Below are 20,261 nucleotides of genomic sequence, written 5' to 3'. Positions count from 1 at the left end.
TCACACAGCTCTGATTACTCTATGTGATATAACGCGCTGCTGTGCGTCTGTGTGACATCACATGACCACAGCCTCCACTGAAGATAAACAATGAAACTTTATGTAGAATGTCAGCAAGAAGAGATCTAGAAATGAATAGTACAAGTGATAATAGTAAGCTTAGTAATATAAGTTATTAAAGAAATCTTCTTCTGTGTCCTACTTATTCTTTTCCCTGCAATGAATGGTGTATTTGCATACAATTCTGGTGTCCTTACACAGCACACAGATGAAGAGATGAAAGACAAGACGGTTAGCCAGACACCGCACCATATTAAAGATAAGAATGGCACCCTACACTACCACCCCACTAAGATTGCTGAGCTTTTTCACTCTTATTACTCTACCCTCTACTCATTGCCATCCACACTCCCTTCCTCCTCCCCTGAAAGGCAGATAAAATTAGACCAATATCTCTCTCAATGTTCTCTTCCCTGTTTAACTGCAGAAGCTCTAACCCAATTAAATGGGGTAATAACGCCAGAAGAGATAGAAGAAGTTGTAAAGGATTTGCCGGGGAATAAGGCCCCAGGCCAGGATGGATTTACATACCTCTATTATAAGACTTTTTTGCTCCTACCTCATATGGTGGAGCTGTTCACCAAATATCTTAAAGGTGAGGCAATCCCCCAAACAGTGTTGGCTTCACATATTACGGTCATCCCTAAACAAGGAAAAGACCCCTCAGAATGTTCCAGTTATAGGCCTATCGGTTTGTTGAATGTGGATCTTAAGATCTTTACTAAACTCCTGGCTAAGAGATTAAGCGACTGGCTCCCACACTTGATACATAAGGACCAAGTGGGATTTGTCCGGTACAGACAGGCAGGCGATAACACTCGACGCACCATTGATCTGATAGATCTAGTGCAGAAAACCAAATCAAAAGCCCTGGTATTGAGTTTGGATGCCGAAAAAGCATTTGACCATTTAAATTGGCACTACATGTTCCGGACATTAACTCACTTTGGTTTTCGCGCACCATTTCTGAATGCCCTGTCCAATCTATATTCCTTTAGGTGACAGGGAAAACCTGAGGATTGTTCAAAAGGAGCTGAGGCATAAAATAAGGGAGGGGAAATCCAGATACAAGAGGAAGTTAGAGGAGCAGATGCAACAGAAAAACATCAGTGGGGTCTGGAAAAGCCTCAAATCAATATCTGATCACAGACAGCCTGTCTCTCAGGTTACAGCAGATAAGGAGTGGGTTAATGAACTTAATCTATTCTTCAATAGGTTTGATCACACACCTGCCTCTCCCACCTCACAGGCTTCCCTCCTGAGACAACATGAGTCCATGTCATCAGGAAACCATTTTATTGTCTCCTCCACACTCAATGTCTCCCCCACTAGATCCCCTGCTGTTAGCCCTCATCCCCAGATCAGTCAAACCAGCTGTCAGTCATCAGGCTACAATTTGATCATTACAAGTGCCCAGGTGAGAAAAGAGCTGAAAAGACTCAAAGTGGGCAAGGCTACAGAACCAGATGGTATCAGTGCAAGATTAATCAAGACCTGTAGTGATCAGCTTTGTGGTATCATTGCACATATGTTCAACATGAGCCTGGAGTTGGGAAGGGTACCACAACTGTGGAAAACATCTTGTGTGGTACCAGTTCCAAAAACACTTCACCCATCGGACCTCAACAGCTACAGACCGGTGGCATTAACATCCCATTTGATGAAGGTCTTCGAGAGGTTGGTTCTCGCACATCTCCGCCCTGTAGTGAGCTCATCTATGGACGCGCTACAGTTTGCTTATCGGCCAGGCATTGGTGTAGATGATGCCATCATCCACCTACTACATCAAACTCTTTCTCACTTGGAGAAACCTGGGAACACTGTGAGAATAATGTTCTTTGATTTCTCCAGTGGTTTCAATACCATACAGCCAGGGCTACTAAGGGACAAACTGGATCTGGCTGGAGTGGACCACCATCTCTCTAGTTGGATCCTAGACTACCTCACAAACCGACCTCAATATGTGAGAGCCCAGGACTGTGTGTCGGATACTGTGATGAGTAGTACAGGTACAGTTCTGACTCCCTTCCTCTTCACATTGTACACAGCAGACTTCAGGTACAATTCATGTAGCTGCTACCTCCAGAAGTTCTCTGATGACTCTGCAATAGTAGGCCTCATTACAGGTGAGAACGACAGGGAGTACAAAGAACTGATACGGAAATTTGTGGACTGGTGCCAGCAAAACCACCTTAGGATTAATCCTGGGAAGACCAAGGAGATGGTGGTGGACTTTCGTAAGCACAGTCCTCCTCAACCGGTGATTATCCATGGGACAGACATTGAGGCAGTGAAGTCCTATAAGTACTTGGGTGTCCTCCTCAACAATAAACTGGAGTGGGCAGAGAACATAAACGCACTTCACAGGAGGGGTCAGAGCAGGCTACACCTGCTGAGGAGGCTGAGGGCATTCGGAGTGCGGGGGGCTCTTCTTAAGACCTTCTTCAACTCTGTAGTGGCACCAGCCATCTTCTTTGGCATAGTCTGTTGGGGAAGCAGCATCTCAGCTAGGGAGAGGAGCAGACTGGACAAACTGATTAGGAAAGCCAGTTCTGTCCTGGGGGGTCCTCTTGACACAGTGCAGGTGGTAGCTGAGAGGAGGACACTGGGTAAGTTGAAGTCTATTCTGGAGAATAGCTCCCATCCCTTGCATGAGACTGTGGTGGCATTGGGGAGCACATTCAGTGACCGACTGCTTCACCCCAAATGTGAAAGGGAGCGTTATCGTAAGTCATTCCTCCCCGCTGCCATCAGGCTGTTCAACAAACAGAAGTAACCTGCGCCCCCCACCTAACCAGTCCCTGCAAGTCCCATCCACAGACTAAACATCAAACTGCCGAGCATTGCTTGTCTCTTTTTTGTCTTTTTATCCCCCTTTTTCTTTTTGTTCATTTATCCCTAATATTATTGTTGTCATAGTTTGTACTTCACTCTCTGTACCCTCTCTGCTGCTGTAACGCTGTGAATTTCCACACTGTGGGACTAATAAAGGATTATCTTATCTTATCTTTCCTACAGCACAAATTAGATTGCCACATGCCCATTCAAATTCCCTAACGATCAATAATGGCACCCGTCAGGGCTGTCCACTGTCCCCCTTATCATATGTCTTAAGCATAGAGCCCCTGGCTCTATGCTTAAATTGGCACTACATGTTCCGGACATTAACTCACTTCAGTTTTCATGGACCATTTCTGAATGCTTTGTCCAATCTATATTCCTTTCCTACAGCACAAATTAGATTGCCACATGCCCATTCGAATTCCCTAAAGATCAATAGTGGCACCCGTCAGGGCTGTCCACTGTCCCCCTTATTATATGTCTTAAGCATAGAGCCCCTGGCAGCATGTATAAGAAACAATCCAGATATTAAGGGCATTGAGGTGAGGGACAAACAGTTCAAAATAACTTTGTTTGCTGATTATGTGCTCCTTACCCTCACCGATCCCCTCATATCGCTTTGAATTTAAAATTGAGGAATATAGTAACATTTCTGGATATAAAATTAATCAGACCAAATCAGAAGCGCTGCCAGTTAATTTATTCCCTACATTATTATAATCTTTGAAAGACAATTTTCATTATACCTGGAACCTGACTTCCATAAAATACCTGACCCTGTCTTATACCTCCCTATACAAGGAAAACTTTCCCCCTTAAATCAGTACGTGAGGAGAAATCTTTCTATACTAGGTAAAATAGCGGCCATAAAAATGTCGATACTCTCCAGATTTTTATATTTCTTTGAAACACTTTCAGTGAGGGTTCCAGTTAGTACTTTGAGGTGCATTCAACCGATGTTTTTGGATTTTATATGGAATTCCAAGAGGCATAGGATTTCAAAAACAGTCTTAACGGCACCTAAGTTACAGGGGAGTTTGGAGCTACCCGATATAACGGTGTACTACTATGCAAATCATCTAAGACACATAGTATCCTGGACTTCATTGACGGCCTTCAATAAGTGGACAGAAATCGAGAAGCTCTGGCCAGCTCCTGCCCATCCCACAGTACTGATTTGGGGGCCACCGTCAGAAGTCCCCACATATTCCCTTTTAGGCCCCATGGCGTTTACTAGAGACATATGGCGGAGGTGTCGCATGTAATATTCTTTAGCTACCCTGAAGTCACCTCTTACCCTGTTTCTCTATACTTCGGGCCTGACTTTGTGAGTACACCCGACTACCAAGAATCTCCTTAAGCTATCAGATCTTACTAGTGCATCAGATCAGTTCGGCCCTGCCGCAAATACTACGTACCCACAGGTTTACTAATTCTGTGTATCTATACTAGAGTCTCCCACAATACCAGATCTCACAGAATTCGAACGTATCCGTCTTAGGAGTTCAGCTTCTAAAGGGCTTATCTCAGATTTATATTTCTTGCTCATGGCCCAGAATTACCCGGACTCTGGTAATCACGCGTACATGACTCTGCCCAACATGACTGGTTGGGCAGAGCACTCTCGGCATTGGAATGGAAAAAGATATGGGATATGGCCCCAAAAGGCTCTCTATCCACTATATACAAAGAGAACCAATACAAAATCTTCATGCACTGGTATCATATCCCGGTGCTTTGGCACAAAAGGGACCCTAACATTCCAGATGTCTGCTGGAGATGTGATGCTCACGTCTTCTGGGAATGTGCAGCTATTCAACCATTCTAGGAGAAGGTCCGAATAGTGATAGAAAGGGTACTGGAGATACGTTTGGCTAGTGATCCTGCTGTGTTTTTGCTGGGGCTTCCACCCCCTGTGATGGGGAAATTACAAATAAAATTGTTCCTCCATATTTTATGTGCTGCAAAGACCCTGATCTCACTGCACTGGAGACGTCCTATACCACCCTCTACATTAGATCTCTACTCTTGCATTAGGCACATACAAACATTAAAACATATGACTGCCTCCTTGCATGAAAATACAAACCCGTTCCTCAAAGTTTGGTCTACTTGGGACACTATCGGAGACAACCTACCTACATCTTAACTATTAGATTTAGGAAAGAGATCCATGGATAGGAATGTTTTGTTCTGTTTCTGCATTTAACGTGTTAATGTGTTGGACCTTTGGTCCCTTTTTATTTAGTTTCTCTATATTGTTCTCACATAAGGTACAGCAGCAGATGAGAATGGGATCAAATGAAAGACTTCATTCCTTTTTCTTCTGGGCATTGGACTTTGCCCTTTACTCTCCTGCTAACTACTTAGCCATTTAAATTTGTTTTTTTTTGATCGATTTCTACACTACCAGCAAGAGGTCCTGCGTGACCTAATCATTTGTCTATGTATTAATAAGCGGTATATGCCTATACAAACCTGGTAATACTGTGGTCTGCTGCTTGTGCATGACTGTTTGTACTTTTCTTTTTACTGAAAATGGAAAAAACGTAAGTTCAAAAAAAAAAGTGCTATGGTGTGGGTGATGGGGGTGAGGGCGAAATTAACATAAACAGAAAAGTAATTTTCAAAAGGGAACAGTTGGTTATTTTCTTTGATAAAGCACTGGTTGTGCTTTGTAAATGTCAAATTAAGTGGTAGATTTCCTATAAGTAAAAAGCAGAAATTGCTATTGCTCCAATTTTAGCAAATAAAAAAAGTATGCATGCATATGTACTGAGGTCATTGTACTATGGTGTAAAATATACCAAATATACTGTACCCTTAAATCCATTGTTTCCAATAAGAAGTCATCTACTTAGTTAACAGAGCTGAGCTGTATGTAATGTATTCTCAGTACAAAGCAATAGAAAGTAGAAAGTCTTTTTTAGAGAAAATAAGTGAACAAATTGCATCATGAAAACCAAGGAACACACCAGGCATAAAGTTTTAGCAAAGGGCATTTTAGGGTTAGGTTTAAAAAAAAAATAGCCTAAAAAACTGCTGAACTACCAAGACATGACTCTACTCATGATGAGCGAACCTGGACCACACAATTCGGTACCGAATTTGACAGGTTTGGCACCCTCAGACTCGTGAAAATGCACCGTGAATGATTGCTGAATTAGCCAACAAAGCAGCTTACAGCTTATTAAACACAGGCATACCTTCCTTTATTGGCATAACTGTAATTGGCTGGACATGTGACAATACAAGAGCAGGGTCAATGTCCAAACGCCATTACACACTAGAAACAGGCAGAGTTTGATGCTCAACATAGGGTCATTCAGATAAGCAGGGACTTCTGAAAAACCAGCAATTGCATTTTGAAGGCAGCTAGGTGTATAGAGGGGGCTACTGATATTAGGGGCAGGTGTAAATCTGAAATAATTGTCCTCATTAGGGCACTCTGAAGATCTGCATTAGGCTACCCTTAGGCTGCAATAGTGCATTAATAGTCTAACTGATTATAGAGGATTATACAGCAATACTTGGAAAGACCAGACAGGAATATTACCATTTACTGAATCATCCAGCATAGGTCCTGTCTATGTATAGTATTCAGCTCCAGAAAAATCATTATCAATCCTTACTTGATTGCAAAGTTGCTCATGTCAGTGAATAGCGAGCAGTAATACATGGATCATCAAACTGCACTCCTCAGTGAATAGCACACAGTAATTTGTGGATCAGAAAAGTGTTGTTGACAGTAAATAGCATTCAGTAATATGTGGATCATAACAGTGTTCTTCTCCATGAATAGCGCACAGTAATATGTGAGTCAAAAAAGTGCTCTTCTCAGGGAACAACACACGTTAATATGTGTATCATAAATGAGCTCTTCTCAGTTAATAGCACACAGTTATACTGGGATTATAAAAGTGCTCTTCTCAGTAAATAGCATGCAGTAATATATGGATCAGAAAAATCTATTTCTTAGTGAATAGTGCACCGTAATAAGTGGATATAAAAGTGTTGGTGTCAGTGAATAACACACAGTATTACAAGGTTCATAAAAGTACTCTTTTCAGTGAATAGCACACACTAATAAGTGAATAAGTGTTGTAAGTGAATAGCGTCCAGTAATATCTTGAAAATAAAGGTGCTGTCACAGTATACTTTGCTACTGCAGGTCTTTTAAAATGGGGAAAGCTGGTTCTACAGCCGACATTGTTAGACGTCAGTGATACTTTGGATGAAGAGGTGATGCCCAGGGACCAAGAAAGCAAAGGCCATCCTGGAGGGTGTCTGCAGCACGGCATTTATTCTCACAGAATGCAGAAGACAGAAAACATGTCAAGATGATCTCTGGTCCTGAAAAGGAACATTTACAAATTACTAGCCTGATCCATCACCGACAAGAGGATCTGCTTCTCTACAGCAAACGTGGACATCCTAAAATTCATTCAAGGAAACCTACAATCTCAGATCTACCTATTTAGGTAGGTCATCTAATAAATATCATCAGATTATCCGGTTCATCTAATAAATATCATTGGAGTCCTTTTTAAGGATAATCCTTCAGTGCCCGCTAAGATTTGAAAAGTTTTATTACCTTACTATGCAAATATTTTGTTACCGATCGTCACTCCCCAATGACATCACAGGAAGAATGATATGAGCCGCGCGCCAACAATTTTTAAGTGCCTCTGGCATCATTGCTGTCAATTTGCAGCAAACAGCCATGCTGTATTGTGAAGGCTCAGCCAGTGAGCCCTTTCCATACTGGCCTTGCTGCCCACCAATGTACTATTATTGCTGTGTGTGACACTGGTTTAAAGGAAATCAAAATCAAGCATGATAAGCCAAGGGTACTTACTCCAGGCACTGAGACTGTGGTTTAATATCCATGGCCTCCTTTCTTCTATAATCAACTTTTAACTGGTTCGCGACCGCCCGCCATGTATTCACGGCGGCGGTCGAGTCCCGCTGCATGGAGAGGGCTCACGGGCTGAGCCCTCTCCATAGCCGATAAGTCTTTGGTGCATATTGCAGCAAAGACTAAGGCTATATTCACACTGCCGTTGCCCGCCCGTACCGTACCGTAGCGGGCAACGGCAGTGTACGGGGAGAGGAGGAGGAGGTGAGCGCAGCTCACCCCCGCCCCTCTCCATAGCAACCTATGGCGCACGTGTGCTGCTCCCGTAGGGTGCCGTGCGCCCATAGGAGTGTATGGGGGACGTATATGGGCCGTATATACGTCGGCCGTATATACGTCCCCCATACGTTCGTGTGAATGTAGCCTTACCGGTAACACCCTCGACCAGTGCTAGCACCAATCACAGGTGTTATAACAGCAATCATTGCCGGCAAAGCTGCCGGCAGCCTAAAAACCGCCATCTTGCCTAGGATCGTCGCTTCCTGTGACGTCATCGGGGAGCGGTGATATGTCTCCAGGGTAGCCTCGGGTCTTCCGAAGACCCCAGGCTATTTCGTTTTAACCCATTCATTAAAATGTGCTGATAGCACATTGTAATGAATGAGGAAAATCCCCATATACTGCCATACTGTAGTATGGCAGTATATGATAGGATCGATCAGACAACCTAGGGTTAAAGTACCCTAGGGAGTCTTAAAAATTGTAAAAATAAAAATAAAAAAAGTTTTAAAAAAATTATAATAAAAAACCTAAAAATTTAAATCACCCCCCCTTGACATAAATATAAATAAACAGTAAAAATCATAAACACATTAGGTATCAATGCATCCGAAAATGCCAGATCTATCAAAATGGCACTTTTTTGCCATTTTGAAAAATATAAAAAAATCTATAAAAAGTGATCAAAGGGTCGTAGAGTCCTAAAAATGATAGCATTGAAAATATTATCAAATGTAGCAAAAATGACACCACCAAGAGCTCTGTACAACAAAGTATAAAAAAGTTATTAGTGCCAGAAGATGGCAGAATCAAAAAAAAACATTTTTTTACAGGAGGTTTTAATTTTTGTAAATGTATGGAAACATTATAAAACCTATACAAATTTGGTATCCTCGTAATCGTACCAACTCAAAGAATAAAGTAGAGATGTCATTTGGAGCGCTCAGTGAAAGCCGTAATATCCAAGCCAACAAGAAAATGGTGCAAATGCGTTTTTTCACGATTTTCACTGCATTTGGATTTTTTTTCCTGCTTCCCAGTACATGGCATGGAATATTACATACCATCACTATGAAGTGCAATTTGTTATGCAGAAAACAAGCCATCACACAGCTCTACGAGTAAAAATAAAAAAGTTATAGATTTTTGAAGGTGGGGAGTGAAAAATGGACATGAAAAAAACAGGAAAGGGCCCGGCCCTTAACCAGTTAAAATAATGATAATGAGCCTGAAGGGCTCTGAGGGATTTTAAATGGGGTTTTCAATGAAGGCAAGTTAGGCCCTATCCACGGGATAGGGCCTAACTTGCTGATCAGTGGGGGTCTCAGTGCTGAGACCCCCGCAGATCACGAGAACGAGGCGTCTGACCGACCCTTTGCCGCTCCTCACACTAAGAGAGCTCCTTTGTGCTCTGGCTCCACTGCCGTGTTACATTGTTCTTAGCCTCCCCACGCTCCCTCAGCACTTTCCCCTCCCTCTTCCTGTAATCATGGCAACAATACAAAATGGGAGGGGAGAAGTTCTTATTGTACAATGTAACTGCCTATGAAGCTAAAGCATAGGTGCCCTGGTAACTCCCCGTAGCCCTTTTGACTCATTAGCATAACTGTAAAAGTTTACTTTAAAAGGAAGAAGGACATGGATAACAAATGTGCCACTTGTTTATTATGCTTGATGGTAGATTGTATTTAAAAATGTATCTGAAATTTGTCTGAATGCATCAGCCCTTTCATTAAGAAGTCGGAACTATTTAGGTAAATATAAAGTCAATGCAGTATGAGGAAGGCACACCTAATATTCTGTACACATTCTGTAACAAATGCACCTCCCTTACACTACATACAGCTGGGAATTTAGGAATGTTACAGTTTTCAAGCCTAAATAAACATAACAGTAGGCAAATAGGTTTCCTATGAAGTTGGCTCTGCATGTTTCTCTGGTTGGTAAAGTAGACTCATTTTTTTAAGGCAGGGGATTTCTTCAATAAATATATTCTCTGTTGGTTATGTATAAATAAAGGTAATCGTATGTAAAAGTGTGACAGACATTGATGATCTACATATACCTCGCACTCATTGGGGGAGCAGCATGTATAAAGCACAGTATGCAATAATTATGTTGGTTATTGCACAATGGTTTTTATGATATGCACCTAATTGAAGAGTAATGTGCAGTTTCATCTTTTTAACTTTCTGCCTCGAAAAGTAGGGGTGGCTTTGCTCCCCAGGCCGTTCTTACACAGATGAATCACTTGCGCCTTTTTAAAACTGCAAAAATGTTCGAAAAATAATTCCACTCCTAGAGTCACTTAAGAAGAAGCCAACAAGAAGGTGCGACATGTAGCTGACCCTTTAAATTTGATTTGCACGCAATTCTGCTGATGTGCACAAAAAGTATATGCACATTATATCAATTCCCTTTTGCCTGAATAATAATACAAGACAAACAACACAATATACAGCAAATCAATTGAATTACTGTATATAGAATGATTTATCAAACCCCTAATGGTTCAAGTATGATTTCATGGAGTTTGAAAGAAAAAAATTGAAAAAGTCTAAAACATATTTAAAAAAAATTAAAAATGTAAAAATTCTAATCACCCCCTTTCTCTTCACTGACAATATAAATAAATAAGCATGCATGGTTTCTCTGCATCCCAAAACCTTGATGTATCAAAATATAAAAATAACATCAAAATGTCCAAATCAACTCTTTTTTTTCTTTTTTGCCACCTATAAAAAACATCAGACACTAGAAGACTTTGTGAAACCTGTTTTACTATATGGAATATATGCATACTAATATAAACCTGTACCAAAGCAGGGACAAATATAACAACAAGATGCAAGATGATGGACTAAAGATCATGGGCTTTAGCTAAGACAAAAATCCAAATACATATGGCTGAATATTATATGCATGTGGAAAGTAAATAAAAATAAGTTAAAAAAACATAACAATATGAAAAATCAATTAAAATGTCATTTCACCCCATTACCCACCAAAAAAGACATCTTACTTAGCTCTGAACACTGAAGTGTAAAAAAGGTACAGAGGTCAGAATATTTCGATAAGAAGATTTACAAAGTTTTGGGGGAATATTTATCAGGGCCTCTGTGCCACATCAGTGGTGTAGAAGCCCTGAAATGATTGTAAATGCTAGCTTATTGCTGATACTTGCTATTATTTAGCCCAATCTGCCACCTTCACACTTTCAACTTTTTGATCACTTTTGCAAAATGGTGAAAAAGTGCTATATTCTTTTACAGCTTTTACCACCCGGAATATTCATTTTTATATAATAATAATAATAATAATCTCTTTCTTCATATAGCACCATCATATTCCGTATCATTTTATAAATCATAGGGGACATATAAAATAATACAGTACAGAGAACAAACAGTTATATGTATTTTGATAGGTCAGGACTAGAGATGAGCGAGCACTAAAATGCTCGGGTACTCGTTATTCGAGACAAACTTTTCCCGATGCTCGAGTGCTCGTCTCGAATAACGAGCCCCATTGAAGTCAATGGGAGACTCGAGCATTTTTCAAGGGGACCAAGGCTCTGCACAGGGACGCTTGGCCAAACACCTGGAAACCTCAGAAAAGGATGGAAACACCACGGAAATGGACAGGAAACAGCAGGGGCAGCATGCATGGATGCCTCTGAGGCTGCTTAAATGCACCATTATGCCAAAATTATGGGCAACAGCATGGCCATGACAGAGTGACAGAATGAAGCTAGATAGCATCTAAAACATGCAATAATTGACCCTGACACTATAGGGGACGGCATGCAGAGGCAGAGGCAGCGGCAGCAGGCTAGAGAGTGTCATGGCGACATACCCTAAATGGACTCAGGCTTCAAACCAATGGGTGGCAGAGAGGAACCAAAGGAGGTGAGCAAGAAGCACTCAAATAATATCGGTACATGATAAAAGTTTGCCAGTATATTTTGTGGATTACACAGCAGGGTGGCGACAAAGCTAACATGGAAGCCATGAAAACAATCCAAAATTCTGCCTGACACAGCTCGTTTGATAAGGGGACCATGTATGGAGGCAGTGAACTAGTAGTAGATTAAAGGTGCTGCAGTTAAAACTATGTTAGTTGGATCTTGAGATGGAGCTGGCGCTCCGCTGCCAGGCGAGCTTTCGCCAATCCAAGCCCCTGTCTCTAGGCTACTCCCCAAACAGCACTTCGAAGAACCTTTTGTATAAGATCAAGTGTAGTAGCGTTCTTATAAGTTTAGGATATGGCAGGTGAGGGGAATGTAAACAGATGCGCAAGAAGCGCTGAAATAATATTGGTAAATGATAAAAGTTTGCCAGTATATTTTGTGGATTACACAGCAGGGTGGCGACAAAGTTAACAACTTTGATGTGGAATCCATGAAAACAACCCAAATTTCTGCCTGACACACCTCGTTTGATAAGGGGACGATGTATGGAGGCAGCTATATGGACGACTTTTGGAGGTAGCAATGGAGACAACGTGTGGAGGCTGCTATGGAGACAATTTAATTTGGATAGTGCCTGTATGTGGCAGTCCAAAAAAGTTTTCAAACCAGAGGAGCAGGTAGGTGGCCCTCCAGAAAAATGAAATAGATTGAGTGCCTGTATGTGGCAGTCCAAAAAAGTTTTCAAACCAGAGGAGCAGGTAGGTGGCCCTCCAGAAAAATGAAATAGATTGAGTGCCTGTATGTGGCAGTCCAAAAAAGTTTTCAAACCAGAGGAGCAGGTAGGTGGCCCTCCAGAAAAATGAAATAGATTGAGTGCCTGTATGTGGCAGTCCAAAAAAGTTTTCAAACCAGAGGAGCAGGTAGGTGGCCCTCCAGAAAAATTGAATAGATTGAGTGCCTGTATGTGGCAGTACCAAAAAGTTTTCAAACCAGAGGAGCAGGTAGGTGGCCCTCCAGAAAAATGAAATAGATTGAGTGCCTGTATGTGGCAGTCCAAAAAAGTTTTCAAACCAGAGGAGCAGGTAGGTGGCCCTCCAGAAAAATTGAATAGATTGAGTGCCTGTATGTGGCAGTCCCAAAAATTGTTTAAAACAGAGGACCGGGTAGGTGGCCCTCCAGAAAAATTAAATGCATAAAGTATAGCTAGAGCCAGTGGGCCCTGTCAAAAAATAGCCAGTTTCCTCTGCTTTAGTGTACAAAGAGGAGGAGAAGGAGGAAAATGAGGAGGAGGAGTGCATAAATTATTCAGGTTGAGCTTCCTTCACCTGGTGGAGATTGGAAATTATCAGAAATCCAGGCTTTATTCATCTTAATAAGCGTCAGCCTGTCAGCGCTGTCAGTCGACAGGCGTGTACGCTTATCGGTGATGATGCCACCAGCTGCACTGAAAACCCGCTCGGACAAGACGCTAGCGGCAGGGCAGGCAAGAACCTCCAAGGCGTACAGCGCCAGTTCGTGCCACATGTCCAGCTTTGAAACCCAGTAGTTGTAGGGAGCTGTGTGATCATTTAGGACGATGGTATGGTCAGCTACGTACTCCCTCACCATCTTTCTGTAAAGATCAGCCCTACTCTGCCGAGACTGGGGACAGGTGACAGTGTCTTGCTGGGGTGACATAAAGCTGGCAAAAGCCTTGTAAAGCGTACCCTTGCCAGTGCTGGACAAGCTGCCTGCTCGCCTACTCTCCCTCGCTACTTGTCCCGCAGAACTACGCACTCTGCCGCTAGCGCTGTCAGAAGGGAAATACTGTTTCAGCTTGTGCACCAGGGCCTGCTGGTATTCATGCATTCTCACACTCCTTTCCTCTCCAGGGATGAGAGTGGAAAGATTTTGCTTGTACCGTGGGTCCAGGAGAGTGAATACCCAGTAATCGGTGCTGGAATAAATTCTTTGAACGCGAGGGTCACGGGATAGGCAGCCTAGCATGAAATCTGCCATATGCGCCAGAGTCCCAACGCGCAAGAATTCACTCCCCTCACTGGCCTGACTGCCCATTTCCTCCTCCTCCAACTCCTCCAACTCCTCTTCTTCTGCCCATACACGCTGAACAGTGAAGGACTGAACAATGGTCCCCTCTTGTGTCTCGCCAACATTCTCCTCCTCTTCCTCCGCATCCTCCTCCACCTCCTCCGATATGCGCTGAGAAACAGACCTGAGGGTGCTTTGGCTATCAACAAGGGAATCTTCTTCCCCCGTCTCTTGTGACGAGCGCAAAGCTTCCGACTTCATGCTGATCAGAGAGTTTTTCAACAGGCCAAGCAGCGGGATGGTAAGGCTGATGATGGCGGCATCGCCACTGACCATCTGTGTTGACTCCTCGAAGTTACTCAGCACCTGACAGATATCAGACATCCACGTCCACTCCTCATTGTAGACTTGAGGAAGCTGACTGACCTGACTACCAGTTCTGGTGGAAGTTGACATCTGGCAGTCTACAATCGCTCTGCGCTGCTGGTAAACTCTGGATAACATGGTTAATGTTGAATTCCACCTCGTGGGCACGTCGCACAACAGTCGGTGAGCGGGCAGTTGGAGGCGGCGCTGCGCTGCCCTGAGAGTGGCAGCATCTGTGCTGGACTTCCTGAAATGCGCACAGATGCGGCACACCTTCGTGAGCAAATCAGACAGATTGGGGTATGTCTTGAGGAAACGCTGAACTATCAGATTTAACACATGGGCCAGGCATGGCTCATGTGTCAGTCTGCCGAGTTGCAGAGCCGCCACCAGGTTACGGCCGTTGTCACACACAACCATGCCTGGCTTCAGGTTCAGCGGTGCCAGCCACAGATCAGTCTGCGCCGTGATGCCCTGTAATAGTTCTTGGGCGGTGTGCCTTTTATCGCCTAGGCTCAGCAGTTTGAGCACCGCCTGCTGTCGCTTAGCGACGGCACTGCTGCTGTGCCTAGAGCTAGCGACTGATGGCGCCATGCCCACGGATGGTAGTTCGGAGGAGGAGGTGGAGGAGGGGTGGGAGGAGGAGGAGGCATAGTAGGCCTGAAAGACCTGGACCGAGGTAGGCCCCGCAATCCTCGGCGTCGGCAGTATATGACCAGCCGCAGGGTCAGACTCGGTCCCAGCCTCCACCAAGTTAACCCAATGTGCCGTCAGCGATATATAGTGGCCCTGCCCGGCAGCACTCGTCCACGTGTCCGTGGTCAGGTGGACCTTGTCAGAAACGGCGTTGGTCAGGGCACGGATGATGTTGTCTGACACGTGCTGGTGCAGGGCTGGGACGGCACATCGGGAAAAGTAGTGGCGGCTGGGGACCGAATACCGAGGGGCGGCCGCCGCCATGAGGTTGCGAAAGGCCTCGGTCTCTACCAGCCTATAGGGCAGCATCTCCAGGCTAAGCAATCTGGAGATGTGGACATTAAGGGCTTGGGCGTGCGGGTGGGTTGCACTATATTTCCTTTTCCGCTCCAGCGTCTAGGGTATGGAGAGCTGAACGCTGGTGGATGCTGTGGAGGATCGTGGAGGTGACGATGGGGTTTTTGTGCCAGGGTCCTGGGCAGGGGGCTGACTATCAGCTGACACAGGGGAAGGAGCAGTGGTGTGCACGGCCGGAGGTGAACGGGCTTGGTGCCACTGAGTGGGGTGTTTAGCATTCATATGCCTGCGCATACTGGTGGTAGTTAAGCTAGTAGTGGTGGAACCCCTGCTGATCCTGGTTTGGCAAAGGTTGCACACCACAGTCCGTCGGTCATCCTGTGTTTCCTTAAAGAACCTCCAGACTTCTGAAAATCTAGCCCTCGCCGCGGGAGCCCTCGCCACGGGAGCTTCACTACGTGACACATTTGGCGCTGATGCACCAGCTCTGGCCCTGCCTCTCCGTCTGGCCCCACCACTGCCTCTTCCAACCTGTTCTGGTCGAGGACTCTCCTCCGTCTCAGAAGCACTGTGTTCACCCGGCCTCTCAACCCAGCTTGGGTCTGTCACCTCATCATCCTCCGATCCCTCAGTCTGCTCCCCCCTTGGACTTCCTGCCCTGACAAGAACTTCACCACTGTCTGACAACCGTGTCTCCTCATCGTCCGACACCTCTTTACACACTTCTTCCACTACGTCAAGAAGGTCATCATCACCCACAGACTGCGACTGGTGGAAAACCTGGGCATCGGAAAATTGCTCAGCAGCAACCGGACAAGTGGTTTGTGACTGTGGGAAGGGTCCAGAAAACAGTTCCTCAGAGTATGCCGGTTCAAATGCCAAATTTTCCTGGGAGGGGGCAGACTGGGGGGGAGGAGGCTGAGGTGCAGGAGCTGGAGGAGTGCCGATTTCGGTGACATGGGTGGACTGCGTGGAAGACTGACTGGTGGACAAATTGCTCAAAGCATTGTCGGCAATCCACGACATCACCTGTTCGCACTGTTCTGGCCTCAACAGTGCTCTACCACGAGTCCCAGTAACTTCAGACATGAACCTAGGGAGTGTAGCTCTGCGGCGTTCCCCTGCTCCCTCATCAGCAGGTGGTGTCTCACCCCGCCCAGGACCACGGCCTCTGACCCCTGCAGTAGTTGGACGCCCACGTCCCCGCCCACGTCCTCTACCCCTAGCCCTCGGGTTAAACATTTTGAAAATGAAAGTTATAACTTTAATTTTTTTTTTGTTTTTTTGTGTTTTTTAGTTTTTAAAACCAAACGATGCTATCCTATTGCTATGGCTATTTTCTAGCCAACTATGAAAGCACACTGCTATGCCAGATGAGATGACGCTGAGTTATGAAAAAATAAACGTAAAATAAAAAGTAAATGGCAGACTGTGCCTAATTGAAATCCAACCCCTAATAAATTGTCCCACTTCGGTCTTTGCGATGGATATGTACGTCACTAAGCGCTAAACACAACGGTCGCAAGTCTCACTGCAAATTCCTCACAATATGGTAGTAGATGCACTACAGCAAGGCCAGCCACCAGCAGATCAACCAGAAATAAAATATATAACGCTATTGTAGGCCCAAGTAAGCCGTTTGGATTCTCCTATGGCTATTTTCTAGCCAAGTATGAAAGCACACTGCTATGCCAGATGAGATGACGCTGAGTTATGAAAAAATAAACGTAAAATAAAAAGAAACTGGCAGACTGTGCCTAATTGAAATCAAACCCCTAATAAATTGTCCCACTTTGGTGTTTGAGGTGGATATGTGTGTCACTAAGAGCTAAACACAACGGTAGCAAGTCCCCCTGCAAATTCCTCACAATATGGTACTAGCTGCAAATAAAAAAAAAAATGTATAACGTTATTGTAGCCCTAAGAAGGGCTGTTGGGTTCTTGTTGAATCACTCCTGCCTAACACTATTCTAATAGAACAGCCTAACGCTTTCCCTGACCAGCAGCAGCTCTCTCCCTAGCGGCATCCAGACACAGAATGATCCGAGCAGCGCAGGCAGGGGCTAGTCTATTCCAGGGTCACCTGATCTGGCCAGCCAACCACTGCTATCGACGTGTAAGGGTACCACGTCATGTTGGGTGGAGTGCAGAGTCTCCTGGCTTGTTATTGGCTCTGTTTCTGGCCGCCAAAAAGCAAAACGGCGGGAGCTGCCATTTTCTCGAGCGGGCGAAGTATTCGTCCGAGCAACGAGCAGTTTCGAGTACGCTAATGCTCGAACGAGCATCAAGCTCGGACGAGTATGTTCGCTCATCTCTAGTCAGGACATTTGGGATGAAGCAATACCCACCATGTTTATGATTTTTTTCAAATATTTTTGTATTAGTTAAAGATAAAGGAGGGTGATAAGAATTTTTTTTTTACTATATTTGCAGACTCCCTATGGCACTTTAACCCTAGGAGTTCCAATCGTTCCTAGTATATGGGGATTTTACAGATGATCGTTGTGCACACTTGCATAGACTCCAGGCTGTCATGGAGACAGATTGTCGCTCCCCAATGACGTCACGGGAAGCATCAATCTGATCCAAGATTTGCCACAGATATTTAAATGGTTAACACCTGAAATTGTTGCTTGCAACTGTGTGTTATCAGTGGTAGAGCTAGGTGTTTGCTGCAGTATGCAACAAACACCTGGTCTTTATGGAGTGGGCTCAGGTCATTAACCACGTTAACAGACATGTGACATGTGATGAGTACATCAGATGTCGTTAAGTTGTTAATATTCCATAAAATGTCCTGGGAAACTGTGAGTCCAAGTTCTATCTGATGGAGACTGACAGAAAGAAAATTGCTTTTGAGCAAGGGACCTGTGGCTGCATTCCCACATTCTTATTGACTTGGGTATAGAATACAGGAAACCAAAAAAGGAAGGGACTTGGCCCAATCGCATATGCATTTCAACTGAAACACTTACACTCACCGGCCACTTTATTAGGTACACCATGCTAGTAACGGGTTGGACCCCCTTTTGCCTTCAGAACTGCCTCAATTCTTCGTGGCATAGTTTCAACAAGGTGATGGAAGCATTCCTCAGAGATTTTGGTCCATATTGACATGATGGCATCACACAGTTGCCGCAGATTTGTTGGCTGCACATCCATGATGCGAATCTCCCGTTCCACTACATCCCAAAGATGCTCTATTGGATTGAGATCTGGTGACTATGGAGGCCATTTGAGTACAGTGAACTCATTGACATGTTCAAGAAACCAGTCTGAGATGATTCGAGCTTTATGACATGGCACATTATCCTGCTAAAAGTAGCCATCAGATGTTGGGTACATTGTGGACATGGTCAGCAACAATACTCAGGTAGGCTGTGGCGTTGCAACGATGCTCAATTGGTACCAAGGGGCCCAAAGAGTGCCAAGAAAATATTCCCCACACCATGACACCACCACCAGCCTGAACCGTTGATACAAGGCAGGATGGATCCATGCTTTCATGTTGTTGACGCCAAATTCTGACCCTACCATCCGAATGTCGCAGCAGAAATCGAGACTCATCAGACCAGGCAACGTTTTTCCAATCTTCTACTGTCCAATTTCGATGAGCTTGTGCAAATTGTAGCCTCAGTTTCCTGTTCTTAGCTGAAAGGAGTGGAACCCGGTGTGGTCTTCTGCTGCTGTAGCCCATCTGCCTCAAAGTTCGACGTGCTGTGCGTTCAGAGATGCTCTTCTGCCTACCTTGGTTGTAACGGGTGGCGAATTGAGTCACTGTTGCCTTTCTATGAGCTCTAACCAGTCTGCCCATTCTCCTCTGACCTCTGGCATCAACAAGGCATTTCCGCCCACAGAACTGCAGCTCACTGGATGTTTTTTCTTTTTCGTACCATTCTCTGTAAACCCTAGAGATGGTTGTGCATGAAAATCCCAGTAGATCAGCAGTTTTTGAAATACTCAGACCAGCCCTTCTGGCACCAACAACCATGCCACGTTCAAAGGCACTAAAATCACATTTCTTCCCCATACTGATGCTCAGTTTGAACTGCAGGAGATTGTCTTGACCATGTCTACATGGCTAAATGCACTGAGTTGCCGCCATGTGATTGGCTGATTAGAAATTAAGTGTTAACGAGCAGTTGGACAGGTGTACCTAATAAAGTGGCCGGTGAGTGTATAATTGGTAGTGAGCAGCACATATTTTGCACTGCTTACACACAAAACACATGGTGATCATTGTCAGTCAAATGTGTTTCAGTTGAAATGTATACGGAATTGGGCCAAGCCTCTCCCTATTCCACGTTAACTTGCATTTCTAAACATGTGAACATAGCCTTAAAGTGGTATTCCCACGACAACAAGTTTCTTATATATACTCATGATAACAAAATAACACATTCTCTAATTCACTGTTATGAACAAAAATGCAGCATATAAGTCAAACATGTCTTTATCAGTCCCGGTGTAGACAATTTCAGTTTCCCCTAGACACAACCCAGTAACTCTGACTTAGGGTCGGGGGCATCTTGGATGAGATTTCTCTCTGTCTATTCTGTGTGGCTGTAGCCATGCCCCCTGCACGGAGCTCAGAGACACTCACTAACTACATCCTATCAGCACATGGTGAGAGGCTGCAAACTACAAGCTACAAGGAGATAAGTGATCAGTGGGAAGGGGGAGGCAGGCACATATCTGTGAAATGTAGCAGAGCTCACAGTATAACAGTGTAATGATCTGTCAGCATCTGTCTATCAGCCTCTGTGTAATCTCATGCATACACCTGTTCCCTGATAATCTAACCACAAGAGCTTACAGTCTATGAGGATGAGGGGGTGACACAAGAGCTTACAGTCTATGAGGATAAGGGGTGACACAAGAGCTTACAGACTATGAGGATAAGGGGTGACACAAGAGCTTACAGTC

The sequence above is a fragment of the Engystomops pustulosus genome, chromosome 4 (genome assembly GCF_040894005.1).
Source record: "Engystomops pustulosus chromosome 4, aEngPut4.maternal, whole genome shotgun sequence".
Classification (NCBI taxonomy): domain Eukaryota; kingdom Metazoa; phylum Chordata; class Amphibia; order Anura; family Leptodactylidae; genus Engystomops; species Engystomops pustulosus.
The sequence above is the reverse complement of the archived record's forward strand: the minus strand, read 5'-3'. Positions refer to the sequence as shown.